Here is a 21,254-nt window from a genome sequence, read left to right on the forward strand (position 1 = left end):
CTTCTCCTTCTCCTTCTCCTTCTCCTTCTCCTTCTCCTTCTCCTTCTCCTTCTCCTTCTCCTTCTCCTTCTTCTTCTCCTTCTTCTCCTTCTTCTCCTTCTTCTCCTTCTTCTCCTTCTTCTCCTTCTTCTCCTTCTTCTCCTTCTTCTCCTTCCTTCCTTCCTTCCTTCTTCTTTTTCCTTCTTCTTCTTCCTTCTTCTTTCTTTCTTCTTCTTTCTTCTTTCTTCTTCTTTTTCTTTTCGAGGCAGGGTTTCTCTGTATAGCCCTGGCTGTCCTGGAACTCACTTTGTAGACCAGGCTGGCCTCAAACTCAGATATCTGCCTGCCTCTGCCTCCCAAGTGCTGGGATTAAAGGCATGCACCACCACTGCCCGGTGACGTCATTTTCATACATGGATTTTATCTGTAATATTGTCTTTCTTCTGTTCCCTCTCAGGTGTGTACCCACCATTCCTGTTCCTTTAGCCTCCTTGAAATGTCTCCCTGAGGGAGACGCTGGTCTTGATGTAGTGCTGTGTTTGCAGTCCTTGCTTTCCATGGCTCTGCAGGACTACAAGAATAATTGAATTGACTGCTGGGGTGACCAAGGACATGTATTGACATTTCCTACTCTTGAAAATATGCCTTGATAAGATGTCACAGAGAAAGTGTTTTTTACTAGAAGCCAGCTCAGGCTGTCTGTTGGATTATTGCTCCAGAGTATAATGGTGTCTACACTAGCAAAACTGATGACTTTCAGTTCTGAAAGTCAGAATTGTATTCAAGCTGATAATGATACTGTTACAATGCAGATGTACTTGGAAAGTGTGGTCAGACATTCTAAGAGGAATGCTGTCAGTTTAAAAGCTGGTTTCTTTAGTCTGAAGTGGTCTATGCAGCTTCTTGTTAGTCATTCTTTAAGTTGACGACCTTTGCACTGTAGATAACTGGTAGTATTGACTCAGGAAGGCCCATGTTTAAGTTATCGTACATCATCCGGGCCCTGATTTAAACAGGTGTTCTCGCATTTGGAGGTGCACATAGCATGGGCATCGAGAAAGCAGACCTCTACTGGGCTGCAGCTTTCCTATGCTTCCCTCCAAGCTGGAGTCCTTTAGAGTTTGCTTTGTGTTGCCTTTTGCTGTCCTGTGTGCTTTCGTACACGAGTCCTCTGTTGGCTCATCGTGCCCTTACACTGGCAGTGGTCCTTGCCTAGCTCTTGGTGCTTGGACGTTTTTAGCCTTTTGTAATTGACTTTGCTATTGTAGATTTTTATAGAGTCTCTCTTTATAAGGCTGAGGAAGTTCCCTTTCATTACTGTTGGTGAGAGTTTGTTTTAATCGAGAATGTGTATGTTCATGCACGTATGTACGTGTGCGTGTGTGTACCAGTGTTGTATGCATCAAGGCAGGGATCAATGTTGGGTGCCTTCCATCTTACATTTTATTTTATTTTATTTTTGAGACAGGGTTTCTCTGTGTAGCCTTGTCTGTTCTGATACTGGCCTTGAACTCAGAGATCTGTCTATCTCTGCCTCCCAAGTGTTGGGATTAAAAGCGAGCACCACCACTGCTTCCATCTAACTTTTGGAGACAGTGTCACCCAGTGAGTGGCTCTGTAGTCCAGTGCTTACTGTTTTGACTAGACTGGCTAGTGAGGTCCTAGGCTCGACCATCTTGTCTTTACCTCCTCCTAGAGTTTGGTGCTTGCACACACTTGCTGTCACACCCAGCTTCTGGATGGGTGCTGGGGATCTGAACTCGGGACCTTAGGCTTGTATAGCAAGCACTGCACCTACTGAGCCACCAACTGAGCTCCAGGTTTTAACTGTATAATCCTAAAAGGGGGGAAGGGTTGTATGTGTGCCTTCCCTGGTGTGTGTACACATGCATTATCTTTGCCTTGCTTTGGCATTGTGTGAAACTGAATTCATGGCGTGACTTAGAAGTCTTCTATTGTCTAGAAATTTGTGAGGTATTGGATTGTTTCTTTTTTTATCTGGGCCTGGGATTTTTTTTTTTTTTTCTGTGTGGAAAGATTTTTAATTACAAATTCAGTTTCTTTTTATAGACCTATTTTTCTTCTCGAGCCAGTATTGATTACTCCTTTATACTTTTCTTTGAGTTTGATGTGTCCTGCTTACCTTGTTTGGTAGCTGCATGGTCTGAATGTGACTTGTCGCCCCTGAAATCCCTGTGGAACCCATCTTCACTGTAAGGCATTACAGCTGTGGAAACTGATCTAATTGCGCTGTTTGATTAGGGCAGGGTAAGGCTGATTTATAGTGTAGGGAGCGATGCAATCTCACACACCTTCACCCCACTCCTGTGCAGACTCCACCAGGAGGAAGGCTTTCCTTGATGTGAGCCTCAGCCCTGGTCCAGAGCCCCAGGCCTCAGGTCTCTCCTCTCTGCTGCTTCTTTCTATGCTGTGTCTGGTGGCAGAATTCCATTCTCAGGAGCTTCGCAGTCTTTTTTCACAGTCAACAGTTGATGCTAGGGTGATTGGTGGGTTCTGTTCTGTTTTCTTGTCTTTTTTTTTTTTTCTGTTTGTTTGTTTGTTTGTTTGTTTGATTTTGTTTTTCGAGACAGGGTTTCTCTGTGTAGCCCTGGCTGTCCTGGAAGTCACTCTGTAGACTATGCTGGCCTCGAACTCAGAAATCCACCTGCCTCTGCCTCCCAAGTGCTGGGATTAAAGGCGTGCGCCACCCCAACCCTCTGTTCTGTTTTCTTTTGTTGTAATTTTTCTTCTTTCTTGGCTAGTCTAAGTAGTAAAAAATTGTGAATTTTACTGATTTTTTTTTTCAAAAAGCCATTTTTTGGCTTTACTGCTTTCTCTATTATCATTGTTTAGTCTATTAAATGAGATGAGTTGAAGTCTTTCTTTTGTTCTGCTAAAGTTTAAAAATAAAGTTCTAGGGGCTGGAGATATGGCTCAGCAGTTAAGAGTTGGCTGCTTTTCCAGAGTTCAGTTCCCAGCAACCACATGTTGGTTCACAATCATATATAATGTAATCCCATACCCTCTTCTGGCGTGCAGGTGCACATGCAGACAGAGCACTCCTACACAAGAAGTAAGTAAGTAAACGCATAAATAAATACACAAATGTTTTAAAAATAAAATTCTGCATCAGATTTAGCTGTATTATATGAATTTAATTTTTATTATGTTAATATTTAATTTTACTTTTGATTGTTTTCTGACCAATGATTTGTTTAGAGATTTGTGTTTGACTTCCAGGTTCTTTTGGTGTAGAACTTGAACACAGTTGACACCAGCCCAGGACTGTGAGTTTTACCAGACTTGCTCTGTGACACTGCAGGTGTCCTCCCTCCTTGGGCTGGGAGGTAGGTGAGGTGGCTGAGTGCTGGCCCACAGTCCCCTGCATTTTGTTTTAGTTTTGGGCTGATGATTGTATTTGTTACTTAACGTGGATGTGGAGGTTGTAGGTGAATCGCCTCTCTGCAGACCCGTCTGCTGAGTGCGTTCTCTGGGGTCTTGTTACATCTCCCTGGTGAGCTGACCTACCTTCATTCTGTGTCTTTCCCCTTGGTTGTCTAGTGATTTTTATGTCTTAGAATCTCTTTTTCTAACGATCGTGTAGTAGCCCACTCTTGGTGCTCACAGTCTCTCTCATGTAGTGCTGCTGGTTATGATACTGAGGGCCTGGTGCCTGCTGCACCCTGCTGTGATCTTGAGCTAGCTGCTATCTTTGAAGGGTATTTAATGTCAGCTGTAATAAGAACGTCACAGTATAGTTTTTTATATACGTTAAAATGTGCTACGTGTTCCCAGCTTTGTCTGTGAACAAGCTAGCAGGTCTGAGTGGCGTTACTGTACAGCTTCAGGGGGCAGATGGTCACTGCTTGTTGCAGGTTCTGCTGACTTTAGTCACTGAGTTAAGAGAGTCCCCTGTCTGAAATCTTGCCTCAGTTTCCTTCACAGCCAGTAGCATTCTCGGGTCTGTTCCTCTGGCTCCTCCTTTTGAAATTGCTATTTAATGTAACAACTCAAATGAAGTCATCTCGTGTAATGAGAGCACCTTCTTCTTCCCTTGCCTTTGAGATTCATCCAAGCGATGGTGTCTATCTGTAGCTTGTTGCTGTCTATTGCTGGACAGACTGCTTGTATAGTTACCATTGAAGGACACTTTGGCAAACTCTAGCTTGGGGTGCTTATGAGTAGAACTGCCATAAACATAGCATTCAGGAAAACCCCACCCCCCTTTCCAAAAGCTGTGGGGTTTGAACCCAGGCCTTGTCCAATCTAGGCAAGTGCTGGTTCCTTATCATCCACCCACAGCCCCCTTAGCTTTTGTTTCTCTGAGGAGCTCTGCAGGTGTGTGATTGTGAATATTGGGTAAGAGTGTTACAGAAACCCACCAAACAGTTAGGAGTGGCCAAGGCACATGTGCCGTGTGTCCCATCATGTTTGTTTGAGAGCTCCCTTTGCATTCCTTTGACAGTCCTAGTAGGTACAGACCATGCCACTCTGTGGTCTTAATTTAAATTTCTCAGTAGCTTGTGATTTTAAATCTTTCATGTATATTTTCATGTATATTTTTTCATCCTTCTTTTGTCTTTGGTGAAGCTTCCTTTCCGTGTTTTTTTTATGAACAGTTTCTGAGAAAAATTATTTGAAGCCCCTGAGATGTCATTTCTTGATAGCAGAGGTTACTGTGGGTTTGCAGCTGTCAGGTGGTTTGGTAATGTGGCGCTGCACCTGCCCTTCTCTCAGTTCACATTTCTGTCTTTGGTGTGAGCTCTTACGACGCCCCTCCCCCGTGTTGTTCAAATTTACTGCTTTTATGCAGAAACCATACCTCTCAGGACCATTAGAGAGTCGCTGAGATGCTCGGAGGGACAGGCCAAAGTGACCTGACCAGACCCTGCAGCCCACCCTGGGCTGTGTGGGTCTGTAGCTGCACCAGGTATTGTCTGAAGGGTGCAGCTGCCCAGCTTCATGGCTGACTGGCCACCAGAGCCTTTGAGAAAGAAGCCTGTGGGTGTTGTCGAGCAATCCCAAACACCGGCAAATTCTCTTTGGAGAATTTGTGCACCTACTTGTAGGCTCTGGCACAATGTTTCCTGGCTATGCTGGTGTTGCTCTTCTGGTAAGTTAGTTATTGAGAGTGCAGAAGGATGCTGTGGTTTCCCTTATCAAACTGTAGTTTCCCAGGATTCTCTGAAAGGTCTTACACTCAGTTTTGAGGATGTCTTATGGCAGGTTTTTCTGAAAAGTCTTTTCTGAGCTGGGTGTTGTGGCACTTGCCTTTACCCCCAGCACTCGGGAAGTAGAGGCAGGTGGATGTCTGTGTGTTTAGGGGCAACCTGGCCTACAAAGTGAGTTCACTTTGTAGTGTCCTCCTTATAAGTGAGGACAAACAGAGCTACATATGAGACCCTGCCTCAAAAAACAAAGCAAAATAAAACAAACCCTCCTGAACCATTTTATACATTGGATATTTTCAAATTCTTTAGAGTTTCCAGAGGAGAGGGTCTGTCTGAATTCTTTTTTTGTTGTTGTTGTTTTGTTTTTTGTTTTTTTGTCTTTTGTTTTTTGTTTTTTGAGACAGGGTTTCTCTGTGTAGCCCTGGCTGTCTTGGAACTCACTTTGTAGACCAGGCTGGCCTCGAACTCAGAAATCCGCCTGCCTCTGCCTCCTGAGTGCTGGGATTAAAGGCGTGCGCCACCATGCCCGGCCTGTCTGAATTCTTATCAGTATTAATATAAACAGTGACAGCAAAGACTATTTGGTGTTGTTATAACAAAAGTAATCAGCTCTCAGAGAGCTGTTCATCCTGAGATTTGTGGAAGAAAAACCAATTCCACTGGTTGGGTCCAAATTTGAAGCAAGCTTTATTAAATATTAAATACTGACCCAGAAGAGATGGACTTTGATCAGGATCACTCCCTGAAGTTTCTCAGCTGAGTGGCTCTGAGACACATGTTAAAGAGGTTTATAAAGACAAATCCATAGGCCACTGGACTTTCCCATGAGGCTTTGTAGGAAAATAACAAGAACTACAACTCCCAGTATTCCAGTAGGTTACCTGGTCGTCGGGCAGGTAGGGCTTACAGTTTAATTTTGGCTATTGCAGAGCTTTCCATGTTCTTTCCACACTTGTTATGCTCATTTGGTGTAATTAGTATGAATGGAGCTTTAGCATCTTAGTGGACAGGAAGGGGAACTACTCTGTATGTCCTTGTCCTCACCCCACCGACAGGTGCACAGTACTGGCTGCTGAGCTGCTGTCAAGGGTGCTTGTGTACGCGCACACACCTGTGTTATAACATGACGTTTGTTGCACAACACAGATCTGAGATTTTCAGTCTCATTGTGTTTGTTCTCTTTTCAACATGTGAACTGGGCTAGCAAGCCTTTCAGTATCATAGAGAAATTATTGGTCCCCTCCACATTATCATTAACCTAATTTTAGTTAGAGGATTTTAGAACTGTAATTTGAATTTCTTCCCAATGAATGAACAGAACCGATTTTGAGGGACATTTGTAGGCACAATTTTTTTTTTTGCAGCCTACATTTAATAGGGTTCACCTCTGCTCTAGCCCACCATCCAGCAGAGGCCGTGCAAGAGAAACGTTACTCAGATATGGTGGAAGTGGACCTGTTCCACAATAGTTCTTTGGGGGCAAGCTCGACCTCCTTTGGCAGCAGTTCAGTCCCTTAGCAGCTCCAGACCAGTCCTAGGCTGGCAATCAGCACACATGAACTGGCAGCTCTGTTCAGGTAGATGGCACACATGAACTGGCAGCTTCAGACTAGTCCTTTCAGCAGGCAGACACCAGGCATTAACCCGCAGCTGCTGTCCAGTTCTGAAGAAACCTTTAGACTTGCCAACTGGCCCGAGGTGTGGCTGTAGAAGCGGCAGATTGCCTCAGGAGCCTCAGGAGTTCTTGGACACGCTTCTCTGAGTGGCAGCATTAGGAGCAAACTAAACCAATGCTCCGCGCTCGTCTCCCACTGTCTGGGGACATATTTATGCTCCTCATCACAGGTCCTTCCACATGTTTGCTATATCAAAACATCCTTTCACCTGTGTCTGCTATAGCAAGACATCATTTGACATAACTAACTTTCCAAAGAAACTAGAAATTTCCACTTCAGACATTGTTTACAACGAGTAGAAATTAAAATGTCCCTGGCTACAGTGGCAGTGAGATGTACCCACCCGACACTGAGTATCTGCTTTTCTTTACTCTCAGATGACTTCCAGGATTAGATTACTTACACACACACACACACACACACACACACACACACACACACGCCATATGTTTATGGGTGCCTGTGCAGGCTTGAAGAGGGTGTTAGACCCCCAGGAACTGCTGTTGCAGGCACTTGTGAGCTGGACATGGGTGCTGGGAATTGAACTTGAGTTGTTTGGAAGAGCAAAAATGCTCTTTGACTGTTGAGCCATCTTTCCAGCTCCCAGGAATCTGAAAATCTCTCTCTCTCTCTCTCTCTCTCTCTCTCTCTCTCTCTCTCTCTCTCTCTCTCCCCCCTCCCTCTCACCCAAAACAATGGTTATCTGTGCTCTATTTGCTTTGAATTAAAATACTCATATATGTGTCATAGGTATAGCTCAATGGTACATAATAATCTTATCATACATGAAGCCTTGGGTTTAGTACCTAGCACTAAACAAACTAAAACTTGCAAGACACAGTGTATAGACTTGTTTCTGCTGGTTAATGCCCTGATGTAGAGATGCTGCTTGATGCCGAGTTAGTCTAAGGAACCTGTGCCTTTGGGTGCTGAGGATGGAAACCAGCACACAGAACATGCTGCACTGTCCTGCCACTTCATCTCTGAATTGCTCCATCCTTAGCTGTAATTGTTCTTATTTCACATAGGTGGGAATGTTTGCATTGCATTGAAATTGGCTCCATGAAGGTGATAAATTGAATGGCGTTAGGACTAAGAAGCTCTTCATAAAAAAAAAAGTGGTGTAAAATGACAAATCATTATAGGAAGAGATTTTGTATGATTTATAGTATTATAGCTGCAGTATATAAAGCATATGAAAGAACAACACTTCCACAACTGTATTGAGAGACACAACACTTGAACAAGCAGTTCACAGGAAGATGCACATTGGTTAAGAAGTTTAGAAGCATCTAAAGATGTCCTCAGAGTCATTTATTATGGAAGTACAAATTAGATGCATGGTGATATAACATTATAGTCTTAGCAGGATAGCATGTGAAGGCAGGCCACTCATCCGGATGCAATGCAGCTGAGGCAGGCCACTCATCCGGATGCAGTGCAGCTGAGGCAGGCCACTCATCCGGATGCAGTGCAGCTGAGGCAGGCCACTCATCCGGATNGCAGTGCAGCTGAGGCAGGCCACTCATCCGGATGCAGTGCAGCTGAGGCAGGCCACTCATCCAGGTGCAGTGCAGCTGAGGCAGGCCACTCATCCAGGTGCAGTGCAGCTGAGGCAGGCCACTCATCCAGGTGCAGTGCAGCTGAGGCAGGCCACTCATCTGGGTGCAGTGCAGCTGAGGCAGGTCTATCATCTAAGTGTGAAGCAGCTGAGGCAGGCAGGCCACTTACCCAGATGTGGAATAGGTGAACTTAATCATGTGTGCTGCTCCTGGAAGTAAAACTTGACCCAGCCTTTGACTTAGCATTTGTACTCCCCGGGGTACAGATCCACCAGTCAGCCATGCGTGCTCCAGGAGAATGTCCAGTTTCATAGTGGCATTTACGTGTTGAAGCCAGAAAGCAATAACGTGCTCATCGGTAACACTGGGGAAATTGTACTTTGGTGTGTTGCTTATGATTTGATGTAAATGTTCTTTTTCTCTCTCTGTACCTGAGCAGCTCAGAAATGGGCCAAGGCAGTCTGTGGTGCTGGCAGTCACAATGCCCATCAGCTTTGGAAGTCACCAGGACCTGCTGAGGTGACAGCAGTGCCATTTGTTAATTGAGCAACAGTAGGCCGCATTGGCAAAAACTTGAAACATGCATGTAGCAGTTGTGGGCTTTTATGTGCATTTTTTAACTTCATAAATCATTTTGGAAAGCCTAAGCCTGTTTGCCCTGCCGTGTATCAGTCACGTCCTGGAACAGTAACAAGCACGACACTTGTGTCCTGGCCCTGATTGGCATCTAGAACCTTCCTACCGTCAGGGATTGAGGCGTGCATTTGGCTGTTTTGGTTTTACTATTTTAAAAGCCTTGATGAACTTTGAATATTTTAAAGGACCAGAAAAAGTTCTTGGCTACTAAGCTGGGAATAAACTAGCTCATTTTATTAAATATAAAGTCTGCCAGTGTTTAAAAAATGTTCTGAAGAACCAGAATAAAGCACCAATAAGATCATATTATTAGTAAACCAGCCATTCCAGAGAAAATATTGTTCTCCTGGCCTAGCACAGACTTAACTAGAGCTGAATCTAACTCATTACTAATGTAGTTTCCTGTAATAGGATTGGCCTGCGCTCATGCTTCATGAGATACCTCATTCCTGCCCCACACACTTACTGCGACCAGCTCTGCCTATGTGCTCTATAGCATGGCTCTACAGGACGGAGTGCTTCTGAGGACAGGGACTGCCCATTTATCTCTCCTAGCATATTCCATAGCTTACATTACATAGCCAGAAAAGGTTGGCTTCTCCACTTCTGTAAAAGGCTTTGTGATTATACACATGCGCATGCATGTGTGCATGGAAAACTTAAATTTTGTTGCATAACTTTTTTCTTTTGGAGGACACAGTTGTAATCTATTGTAAAATGATCTTGAAAGTTTTCACTCTCATGCTTCTGACCTCCTTCCCCTGTCTGTGATGTATGTCAGTGTGGTAAACTCCGTGATGTATGCCAGTGTGGTAAACTCCGTGATGTATGTCAGTGTGGTAAACTCAGTGATGTATGTCAGTGTGATAAACTTCGTCTAAGGTTAGTTTTGAATTATGCATTACAATAATGGCTAGAAGGAGGAGATTGACAGGATAGCTCATTTTATCCTAAGAACAGTGTGTGGGAAAACAAATTATAGCTCTACAGCTAGAAGGTTGTGATGGGATTTTACAGCATTTTCTTAATTTGGCTTTGATGTTCAACCCATCTGTAAATACCGAGAGTCCTAAGTTTTATGGTAAATCACTTGGCCACCCTTAGAAGTTAGTTAACTGGAAAGGGGTTGGGCATGGCAGCTGAACACGCCTATTCCATTCATTTGATTGCACTTTCTAGCAGTTTTAGAGGCGTATGTTAGTTAAATTTATTAGTTGACAGTTGAATTATTAGTAAAATATTTTAAAATTTGCTGTGTGCAGCTTAGGGTGACTGAGTATAAAACTGGCAATTGCTAAAGGTATTTTGTGTGGAAAAATTTTAGGTAATTTTATAACTTCCAGATATTTTATTTGCTGAGCCAAAACACCAACAAGAGTGCCATTAAAACATATTGAACATGTAAGATTTTAGACCAACTTAAGATTCATGAGAAGGCTGAAAAGATACTGATAACATGTTTTAAATTGACCTCAGTCATCATTATTTAATGCATACTAAATTGCCAAAAATGTATTTTATTTTACTTATTTTTTGTGACAAGATCTTCTGTAGCTCAGGCCTTGCAGTGTAGTCTAAGGTGACCTTAAACGCCTAATCTTCCTGCCTCCTCTTTTCAAGTGCCAAGATTGTGTCCTATATAGACGTGAGTTATTATTGCTGGCAAGCTTAATTTTTCAAAAATTACTATTTTTCCTTATGTGTGTGCCTGGCTGGACATGTGCCTGCCACTTGTGTTTCTATGGTTTTTGGCTAAGGCCAAAAAAGGGCACGAGGTGCCCTGGAAGTGTGGAGTTCCAGACACTGTGGGCCACCGTGTGGTTGCTGGGAACTTAACTGGGTCCTCTGTAGAATCAGCAAGGGTTTAACTGTTGCGCTCTCTCTTAAGCCCCCAAGTTTAATTTTTTTTAAAAATAAAACTATCTTTGCTTCCGACTTTTGCGTAGTAGAAAACTGTTTATCTATAGTTTATTACGTTTAGATACAAGTGTGGCACCTTAGTTGTCTTTTTCCCTCTCAGATATATTTTCTGCTCAACATAGTGTCAGGCAGTGGAATGCTATGAAATATGTGTGCATTATGCAGATTCATGATCTTCATTTCTCAGGATTAATCTGTTGAATAAGGGCCATCAGTACATTTAATTAAAGAATTAGTAGTCGTACTGAAGTGCATCTCTTCTCTTCTCTTCTCTTCTCTTCTCTTCTCTTCTCTTCTCTTCTCTTCTCTTCTTTTCTTTTCTTTTTTGAGACAGGGTTTTTCTGTATAGCCCTGGCTGTCCTGGAACTCACTGTGTAGACCAGGCTGGCCTCGAACTCAGAAATTTGCCTGCCTCTGCCTCCCAAGTGCTAGGATTAAAGGTGTGCGCCACCACTGCCCGGCTATATACTTTTATAAACCAAAAATAAAGTAGCTTTAATTTGTTTTCTGTGATAGTTATCTAAATAACTTGAACAAGGAGATAGTAAAGGCAAGAATGGGCCAGACTTTATTTCCCATAAGATACCAAATAGTGTATGCTGTTCAGAATAGGACTGTAGCTTTCACATGCATAGCTGTGTTGAGGTGGCAGTGTTATGGGCCATGTCTTATTCAAGCAGTGTTGAATAGAGAGGGAGCATTGTGAGCGCCATGGTGAACATTTGCTGCTCTAATACTGTGGTTTCCTTTTAGATTTAGCTGGGGACCTCCAGTGTTTCCAGTGTCAGTACCCAGTGTTGTCACCTGAAGCCTAGGTTTCCTTCTTGGTGAAGAACTGTTGTAGACATTTTGTAATCATTGTATCTTCAAGAAGACAGGACGAAGCTTGGGGTGGTGGTGTACATCTTTAATTGCAGGTGAATAAATCTATGAGCTCCGGCCCAGCCCCTAGTGTATACAGTTAGCTCCAGGTTAGCCAGGACTGCATAGTGACACCCTGTCTCCAAAACAAACAAACAAACAAACACAAACAGACAAAACAAAACAAACCCAAACATTTTCAATGAGATATATTTTGTAGACATAGTTGAATAATTCTTGAGGGCAAATTAATGAAACAAGTAAGGCGCAGTTTGCAACTCTAGTCTTTGCCTACAGGATCACTGAAAACCATTTCCCCAGTTTCTGTTTCTTGCAGGTCCATCAAAAACCATTTCTCCAGTTTCTTCCCATTCTTACTTTTCAGTTTTTCTCTCTACTGACCATCTGGCCCTATTTTCTGAACTTTAATTTTTAAAAATTATTTTATGCATGTGTGTGTGCCTGCTGCCTGCATAAGTTAGAAGAGAAGAAGTCACTGGGTGCTTTCAGACTAGAGTGTTACAATGGTTGTTAGCTGTTATGTGAGTACTGGGAATTGAACCTGGGTCCTCTGCAAGAGCAATAGGTGCTCTTATCTAATGAACTAAATCTTCACCCTCCATCTCCATACAGCTGTAAATCACCCTTCTTTTCTTCTCTGCTCATGGCACTGGCTCTCCTTAGAGCTGCTTGGTGTATTACCTGCCTTCCTTCTAAGTGCAGCTGTGAGCCCAAACTAAATTCACTTTGATGTCATCTGAGTATTGTCCAGCTTCTCTAATTCCAAGGGTTCCTGTCATCTCCACCAAGGGCTAACACCACAGGAGTCCAGGCGTCTCTCCAAGACAAAGGACTGCCATAGGTATCATTATCACCACATGCCTGCTGTGTGTTGTTTCTTCTAAGTCCCACCAGGGAAAAGTGTTTGAGGGTTCATCCTCCCATAGTCTTAGGGGTCACCGTCTCAGCCACACTGGGTTCTGTCTTAAGTCAGTACCCATGTAGTTTCTCAGAATTTTCTAATACAAGAGTTTCTAAGACACTTCGAAAGGTCATAAGTATTAAAGACCTTTGTGTGTGTTTATTTGGTAACTGGTAACTGCTCAATTATATTGGCTGCAGAATGGGTCTGGTTAATAGAGGAGTCAACCATGTGACTTTGAGGGGTTGACTTGTTAATCATGGATGGCCAATGGTTTAATCACTCATGAGTGGTTCCTGCAGCCTATGTGATGAAGCCCAACCTCTACAAGTCTCCCTGGAAGAAGCTTGTGGGCTGTAACTCACAGAAGGTGGGCAGAGTGCTTTCTCCCTCTGCCAAGCGTCCTGTCATGTCTTGGCTTTTTCTCAGTTGTTCCCTTTGTAATAAACCAATAATTGTGGTCATTGATCTCTTAAGTTCTGTGAGCCATTCTAAGAAATTACTAAGCTCTAGGCGGGGATTGTGGAGACCCAATTATTTAACCTTCAGAAGTACAGAGAACCAGTCCCCTGTTTGGCATATGAAATGGGAATAGTATTGTGGGAACATGGCCTTGCCTTAAGACATCTAAGCAGATGGCAGATACACAGTAGGAACATGGACTTAATTGTGTGATTGGGTGTTACCAATGGTCATCAAGAATTGGGGAATTGGTGGTTGGGGGAAATCTTCAAACATAGGGTGCTGGGGTATGAGCAGAAGAAACAGTTTTTCTTTTAGCCTGGTGTTATCAGTTAAGGTGCATTAGAAAAACAACTAGTAGTTGTATGTATGAAAGAGCATATTTATATAGGAATGTATATTTATGTGTATAGGGAGATTGGTTCCTGATTGGAAAAGAAGACTTGGCGTAGGTACTTGGGGAGGTTAGTAGCAGAGACTAGCAGCTCAGGCAGGCCAGGCAAGTGCAAGGTAGGACTTTCCTGCCCTGTTTGGACTTTTGTTGGCCTTTCAGGAGATTGAATTGGAGGAGAGCCAGCCACAGAACTTGTGGTAATTTTCACTATTGTTGGTGTTAGCCACAACTGAAATACCTTCATCTAACACGTAGATTAGCGGGATTTGTTCTTTTCTGTTTGCTCCATCTGGAAGCCCAAGGACATTACGTATGCCTTCCTTCTCCCCACCAATTCTAGATTTGTATTTGACCAAATTAACTGAGCATTATAGGCTGGGCAAGATAATACATGAAACTAATGAACATACCCATGCCAGCTCTAGTCAGGGTAGAAAGATGCTGTGTGATTGGTTAGGAAACCCAGGGTTTTGACTGCTTGTGCTAATGCCCTTAGCCAGCCTTGGGTGCTCATCCTGCAGACGTTTAGCAACTGTTAGGTTTTGCTGACTGCAGATCATATACAGTGCTGTCAGCCAGCCTTTCTGAGAGATGTCCTCCATTCCAGTAAATAGGACATTTAGATTTTGAGCCTGTTTTCTCATGCTTATTTTTAGTGAGAAGATTTGTATATTGGCTTGACTTCAAATTTTTCATAAAGAACCTGATTATTTAGAATTCAGGCCACATGCACAGTGGTTGCTGTAGAGAGGAAAGCACACATCGCTTCTGGTTTATTTATGTGTTCTGAGAGAAAGAATGGAGAATTCCTGTACCAAATCATTAATAAATTCAGCAACCGTTTGGCTGATACTTAGTGTGTACCCTTGAGAATAAGAACTAGCGGTTTGCCAAAACATTCCTCTAGTGTATTCTGTAACAGTTTATTCTGTTAACCTGAATATTTGCTTGTTCCATAAGCAGAGATCTCACCTCTACTTAACAGTAGAGGGCCGTGAAGTTGCACTTTCAAAGCATTGCTGTTAGTTAGCCCAGGCTGCCATTGATGCTTCTGTGTAACTCCCATCTGTCTTTGGATTTTGTACCTACCATCACATGTATAAAATATGGCCCTCAGTCATCTAAATTCTGAACACCATTATGCAGCCATTTAAACCCAAGGGAAATATTCCCTTTGACACCAAATTGAAATATGTGGCTTATAATTCTTTCGGAATACTAGCTTCTGTTACTTTAAAGGGTCCAAGGAACCCCCACTTTAGGATGTTTTGTATTTGTTTTTGGTTTTGGTTACTGAGTGAGTGCACCTGTGCACCTAATCTAGCCAGGCTCTTGCACCAGTTAGACCATGTGGCACACAGGAAGACAGCATTTGCTCCCACAGGTAGTTTCTTCCTGAGTTTTCTTTGAAGCTGTTAAACTTATGTGATGTGAGGGATTCCACTTACTGCCTCTTTGACTGGATTTTAGCAGTGAACTATAAAGCTGAATGTCCATGAAGGTCACTCTGGTTTCTCTGAGAAACCATAGCGTCTCTATTTCCCGTTAAAGATCACCCATTTAAAGGAGCTTGTGACTCTGCTTGGAAAGGGGTTCTGAGGAAGTCAGTCCTGGGGATAAGCTGACAGCCCTGTGTTCTTCTCTTGCTGTCTCTCCAGAAAACACATCCAGATAGCTCAGCTCTCACAGACCAAAGCTATGGGCTGTCTTGATGTTTTTTAGTGTTCAATTCCAGGCAGACTGAGTTCCCACAGAAACAATGGGAATAACTGATAGCAGTACAAACAGTGGTAGTAAAGGGTTAACACTGGATCCATGGCCTGAGTGATCATGAGAGCAGATCAGCTCTGCTGAAGGGGGGCAGTGCTTTGTCCTTCTCCCTTTTTTGCATATTCTATTCTAGGGAACTCCTTCATTCTCTTCTGATGTGGATACACATTGCAGAGGCTTCTAGGTTTTGGCTCCAGGGGCCACACTGCTCTGAACATTTCTGTTCATGGTGTTGGGAGACACATTGCTTTTCATGGCTCAGGCTCCTGTATTGAAAGGTAGACAAACAAGAGAAACACATGCAGATGTATTTAATAGAAGTTTTATGTGCCATGTGCCCCTGGATCTTTCAGAAGAAACAAAGTCAAAGGAAATGGGTTTTGGTCGTAATAATTTACATCCACTTAGCCAGCTTCTTTGGATCTTAGTGTTTTGTCTTTCTGGAGTTAGGGGCATTCCTTAAGGCACTAGGAGAGCACCTCTGCAGTGACACTCTCCTGGTCAGGGAAGGCCTGCTGCAGGGGAGGGTGGCAGATGGTCAGAGGCCACTTTGCACAGATGTCTGGAACTTAATTTTCCTGGGTTAGCTTCCAGGGCTTTCCAGTTTCTTGCTGGTGCGGTGGAGTGAACAGACTTCACCTCCCATCCATATATTTTCTTCTCTTCTCTTTTTCTCTCTTGATAAAGCCTGCTGGAATGAAATGTAGTGTGCACTGTAGGGCTGTGGTCTGTGGTCCCTGGCTTCTGTGTAATCTCTACTTCTCCCAATTATTTGCTTGCCCCTCAGGAAATTACAATATTGAGTTGAAGTTTATGGTGAAATGGATTATCACAATTAATGTGCACTGAACCCAAGATGCACAAGTTATGGAAAGTTTAGAAGTCAGAACTAGTCCAAGTCAGGGCTGCTTCTTGAAAAGTTAAAGCTTTTTTTTTAAACAAACCATTAGTAATGTGACAAGACATACCACACCACAGTCAGGAGCAAGAACACACTCATGTTCTCTGCTTCTCCTCTCTTCTAGCCTTTTCTTACCCTATACAGTTCAGAGCTCCCTGACCAGGGACTGATGTTTTCCATAGTGGTCTGAGTGAGTGTCCCTTTATCAGTTGACAGTCAAGGCCATCCTGCACAGACTTGCCCACACGCTAGTCTGATCTAAATAATTGTTCAATCCAAACTTGGTTCCCAGGTTTTGGGAAGCTGGCATTCAAAACTCACCATCATAAGGTCCGTTTAATTGAGGGTGTGATTTGCTATTGTGTTTTGCTGTTCTTCTTAATATTCTCCATGTTTGCTGCAGTGCTACCTGTGCTGATCCCAAACTCCTCGGCCTCCTAAAAGTGCCACCAAGGTGGGCTTCCACTGTTACTAGATCTCCAGGCTGGGCAGGGACAGCACTCCTCTATTTCATTTGTGAATATTAAAAGCCATTCCAGTCTTCAAGAGTCTTTGCTGAGGCAGACATGTGCATTTTTATTTTATTTTTATTTTTTAGAGAATTAGATGTTGAAGCTGATTTACCAGGTTTATGCTCTCTTAGGACTAGGCTCATTGGGTATTATAGAGGTCAGGCTAACAGGCTTTTTACATTTTCTTTTAAATCTACATAATGTTTGAGGTTCATTTCTTAATTTTCTCTTTTTGTTTTAGAAGTCAACAATATTACTCAGTTGAAATGTGCTGCTTATTTTGATTTTTGAAAGTTGGATCTGTGGCTGGAGAAACAGTTCAGCAGTTAAGAGCCTCCTGCCCCGCAGACACTCAGTCTGTTCCCAGCAGGAACTCTAGCTTCAGAGCATCAGTGCCCCTTTCTGACCTCCACAGGCACACCACACCCACCCCCAGGCGCGCGCGAGTGTGTGTGTGTGTGTGTGTGTGTGTATGAAAGTAAAGAAAGAAAGAAAAGTCCAAGGCTGGGTGTGGAGCCCTCAGCTTTAACTCTAGCACTCCAGAGCCAGAGAGAATCTCTGAGTTTGAGGGCAGCCTGGTCTGCCTACCAAATCCCAGGATAGGCAGGATAATAGAGAGAAATCTGTCTAGAAATAAATAAAAAACAAAGTTTGGCCTACAGTTGACACAGATGATCTTAGAAATATTTATAATGGGCTAGTATTGTAGACACCTCTACTTCTAACCCAATTAATGCTGCTTGCTTCACGAATGCCAGCCTGTTCACCTCAAAGATAAATCCCTTGTCAAGACTCTGTGAACAGTGTAGTCTTGGTGGCCTTTCATATGCTCTTACAAAGTGTTTCTTGTTTGTTTGCAGGTCATAGGTCATTAATTTGGACGCTGCTGTCTTAAGTCTGTGGCCATGGCACCAGAACACAGTAAGTAGCAATGTTGCAAACTTTGGCTTTCTGGGTTTGAATATCTTCCTGGGGGATGGAGCCCCCAGATGCATTCGGGCAAATGGATGTTCACTTAGTTAAACCCCAATATGTATGTTTTGAGTTTCTGATTGCAGAGAAAGAAATATAAAAGCAAGAAAAACAACTTAGTTTCCTCTTTTCAAAGGGCATTCACTTTATTTCCTGGGGTTTGATTTTTTTTACTTTCACATACAAATACATGGTGATAGTCATGACCTACATGTTCCTGTACACCCAGTGTTTGCCTGTAGTGGCCAGCAGAATGGGCAGCATGGCCGGACTGTGTCACTCATGCTGTCTATTCTTTGTGTTAGGGATCAGGGAGGCTGAGCACAGCTGAAGGGTGGACCTGGTGAGCTGTAGTCTCAAGCTGCCTGTCCACAACTGGCTTGCCAACTTTGGCTCCATCATCAACTCTGAGGCAATGCCTAGCAAGGGGGATGGTCTCAGAAACAGCCCTATGCTCCTGTTCTAGCTCATGAGACTCTGGGTGGGAGACCCTGTGGCAGGATTGCATCAAGAGACCTCAGTGGGAGACCCTGCAGCTGGAGACCCTGAGGCAGGTGTACCTGGATCTTCTGGCAGAAGTCACCTTGTACTTAGGACAGAGCTCAGGGAAGCCTCCGCTTCTCTCCCTGGATGTCACTGTATGCTGTTGTGAGGTCTGGTGTGGCTTTAGCCTGCTGGCTCCCAGCCCGAGCAAGAAAACCACACAGGGTGGAAGACAAATCCAGAACCCAGGGCAGCCAGCCCTGGAGCCTGTCCCCTCTTGGGATACGCAGTGTTTGAGCCAGTCCATTTCCTTTCTGTTAAAGCCAGTTTGAGATGGGAGCCAAAGCACCCGAATGATTCACTTAATCCCTATTTTATTTTTAGTAATCCATTAGTTTCCCCCAGGGACTGTGGGAGTAATTGCAAAGCAAGGCAAAATAATACCGTTAAATTAAACTGGCACGGCGTGGTGTTGACTGGCATCCTCTTTGCTCTCAGCGGGAGTCAGCTGTAGTGAGTTAGTATTCAGGATGGGAGGATAAAGACGGAACCTTGAGATGCGCACTCGCTCTCTCTTCCTTTTCACCCAGAAGCTTGTGCCTCTTACTCAGCTGTTCACAGAGCCTAGGAAGGGCCTGGGCCCCAGGCACCAGCCTTGCTCTCAGAGAAGATGTGTCTGTAGGCAGCATGGACCTGTGCTGTCTTCCTAGAACACATTGTACTCATGTTTTTAACACTTGTTTTTTGATTTTAAAAATTAATGAGTGCTTCAGATACGAAAACAGTGTGAGGAAGAATGTAATCCACACCCATCCATCTCTACAGCACAGGAGAAGTTTGTCCATCCATCAAGCAGTTAAAACCCATGTTCCCCTCCTCTGCCCCCAGGAATCACAGCTCCACTTTTGTTTTCTATTGAGGTGGGTCTCCTGTATCTGAGGCTGGCCTTGACCTTGCTGTATGGTTGAGGCTGGCATTGAACCCTGGTATTCCTACCTCTACCTCCCACTGAGATCACAGCACTGTTCTACCAGGCCTGATTTGTGTTTGTTTTAACTTCCAAAAAGAAAAAAGAAAAAAAAAAAGCAGATGCCACACACTCACTGTAAAAGCACAAGGAGGTTTACAAGAGATACAAGGTCAGTGTAAGGCTTTTGGTTTGGTCAAAGGCACTTTGAAAGATGTGCTGTTAGCACATTCAGTGTTGCTCTGTGAGTCACGATGAGCATGGTGACAGCTTTTATAGAGCTCACTCTCCAAAGCTCTTTCTTTGGCTGCATGGTCTGCTGCTCACTGACCCCTGCAGGTTTGGGTTCTCACAGGGTGCTATCACTATGAGCTTCTTACTTCCTTGGTAGTCTTCACCCTGTGGTCAGGGCATAGGCTGTGGGCAAACTTCATCTGTGCGTTTTCTGCACTGTAGCAGTATCTGGTGGCCTACAAAGCTTCCTTCTGGGCCCTCTAAACTGACCACTTGGTCATTCTACTACTTTATTTGTGGCAGTGGTTACAGAAAAGATATCTCCCCTAAGCTGACTGCAGCCACTCTGAAACAATACCTGTATCACTGGGAGCCGCTTCAGGAAGCTTCGATGTGCCCTGTTTCCTCTGTGAGCCAGTGTTGGGTCTTAGAGCCAGTGTTCTTGCCTTTGTTTGTTTTTAATTTTGTGTATGAGTATTTGGTTTTGCCTACCTGCATATCTGTCCACAGAGGCCAGAGGAGGATTATAGCCAGTTGTGAGCCGCCATTCGGGGGTCAGGAACCAAACCCTGGTTTTTGGCAAGAACAGCCAATGCTCTTAAACTTCAAGCTATCCCTCCAACCCCTATATATAGCATTCTTGACAAAATGTAAACCACTTAACTTATGCATTATAAAAGCATCTCACGTGCTTTTGGAGGGTTTCTGTCATGCTCTCCGTGGGAGTGCTGCCTTCCGGGACAGGAACAGTGCAGTTGTCTATTCCTTCATTCAGAAACCAGTGTCCTAGCATCACAGAAACACTTCTTTTTATTCCATGGGTAATTTTTACTTAAATGTTTAGCATTTGCTGAAGAGCAAACTACAATTTTTCCCTCCATACTTTTATCTGTACAGGAAGAAAATCAATGTCTTTTATTGAAATTAAATTTTAGAACTTTATCTTTCATACATATGTTCTGTTGTTATTAATAGGGTGGGTCTTGATTTTGTTTTAACTGTAGCTACTCTCATGACCATCATGACTCAGAATCAGTGTGTGTGTGTGTGTGTGTGTGTGTGTGTGCACTGGCCTGTGCATGACTGCTCGCACATGCATGCCTATGTGGAAGTTAGAGGTGATTAATATTTGGGTATCCTCTACCATTTCCCAGGATTTTGGGGTGGGAGATTTAGACAGGATATCTTTTTATGTAGTTCTGGGTATCATGAGACTTTATGTGGACCATGCTACCCTTGAACTCACAGGGATCCGCCTGACTCTGCCCTTTCAATGCTAGTATTAAAAGTGTGTACTTCCATGCTTGGTCCCATCTTATGTTTTGAGCTGGGGTCTCTTACTAAATCTGGAACTTGCCATTTTAGTTAGATTTCCTGACTCAGCAAGCCCCCAGGATCGTTACTGTCATGCCTGGTTTAGATGAGTCTAGGATCTGAACTCAGTGTACAAATCAAGCACTTTAGCCATCTCCACAATAGCAGATCCAAAATCTTGCATTTAAAAGTTGCTTTTCAGCCAGATGTGATATAAACAATACACAATAAACCCACCTACAATCCCAGCACTCTGCAAGCTGAGGCAGGAGAATCATATACACAAAGCCAGCCTTACCTACATAATGAGGTGCTATTACTGTGGTCCCTGTTTAGATTTGCAGTACATCGTGGTAATACTCAATCCATGAAGCTTGTGAGAAAGTACACTAAATCTTGAGCATTCATTGGCAACATAATACATTCAGTATATTGTAGGCAGAACATGATAGAACACACTTTTAATCTCAGCCCTTTGGAAGGCAGAGGCAGATGGAGCTCCAATTTTTTTTTTTTTT

General features: G+C 43.5%; 1 protein-coding gene across 6 annotated transcripts in view; it reads left to right on the top strand.

Moving 5' to 3' along the window:
- The window catches only part of Sipa1l1 (signal induced proliferation associated 1 like 1), a 273,590-nt gene that overhangs the window by 117,105 nt on the left and 135,231 nt on the right, over nt 1-21,254 (top strand). For all 6 annotated transcript variants that reach the window (XM_029484702.1, XM_029484700.1, XM_029484698.1 and 3 more), the window contains one exon: nt 17,627-17,687. The gene's annotated coding sequence lies outside the window, so the exon portion shown is untranslated. The remainder of the gene's footprint in view (nt 1-17,626; nt 17,688-21,254) is intronic.

The sequence above is a fragment of the Mus caroli genome, chromosome 12 (genome assembly GCF_900094665.2).
Source record: "Mus caroli chromosome 12, CAROLI_EIJ_v1.1, whole genome shotgun sequence".
NCBI classification, from domain to species: Eukaryota; Metazoa; Chordata; class Mammalia; order Rodentia; family Muridae; genus Mus; species Mus caroli.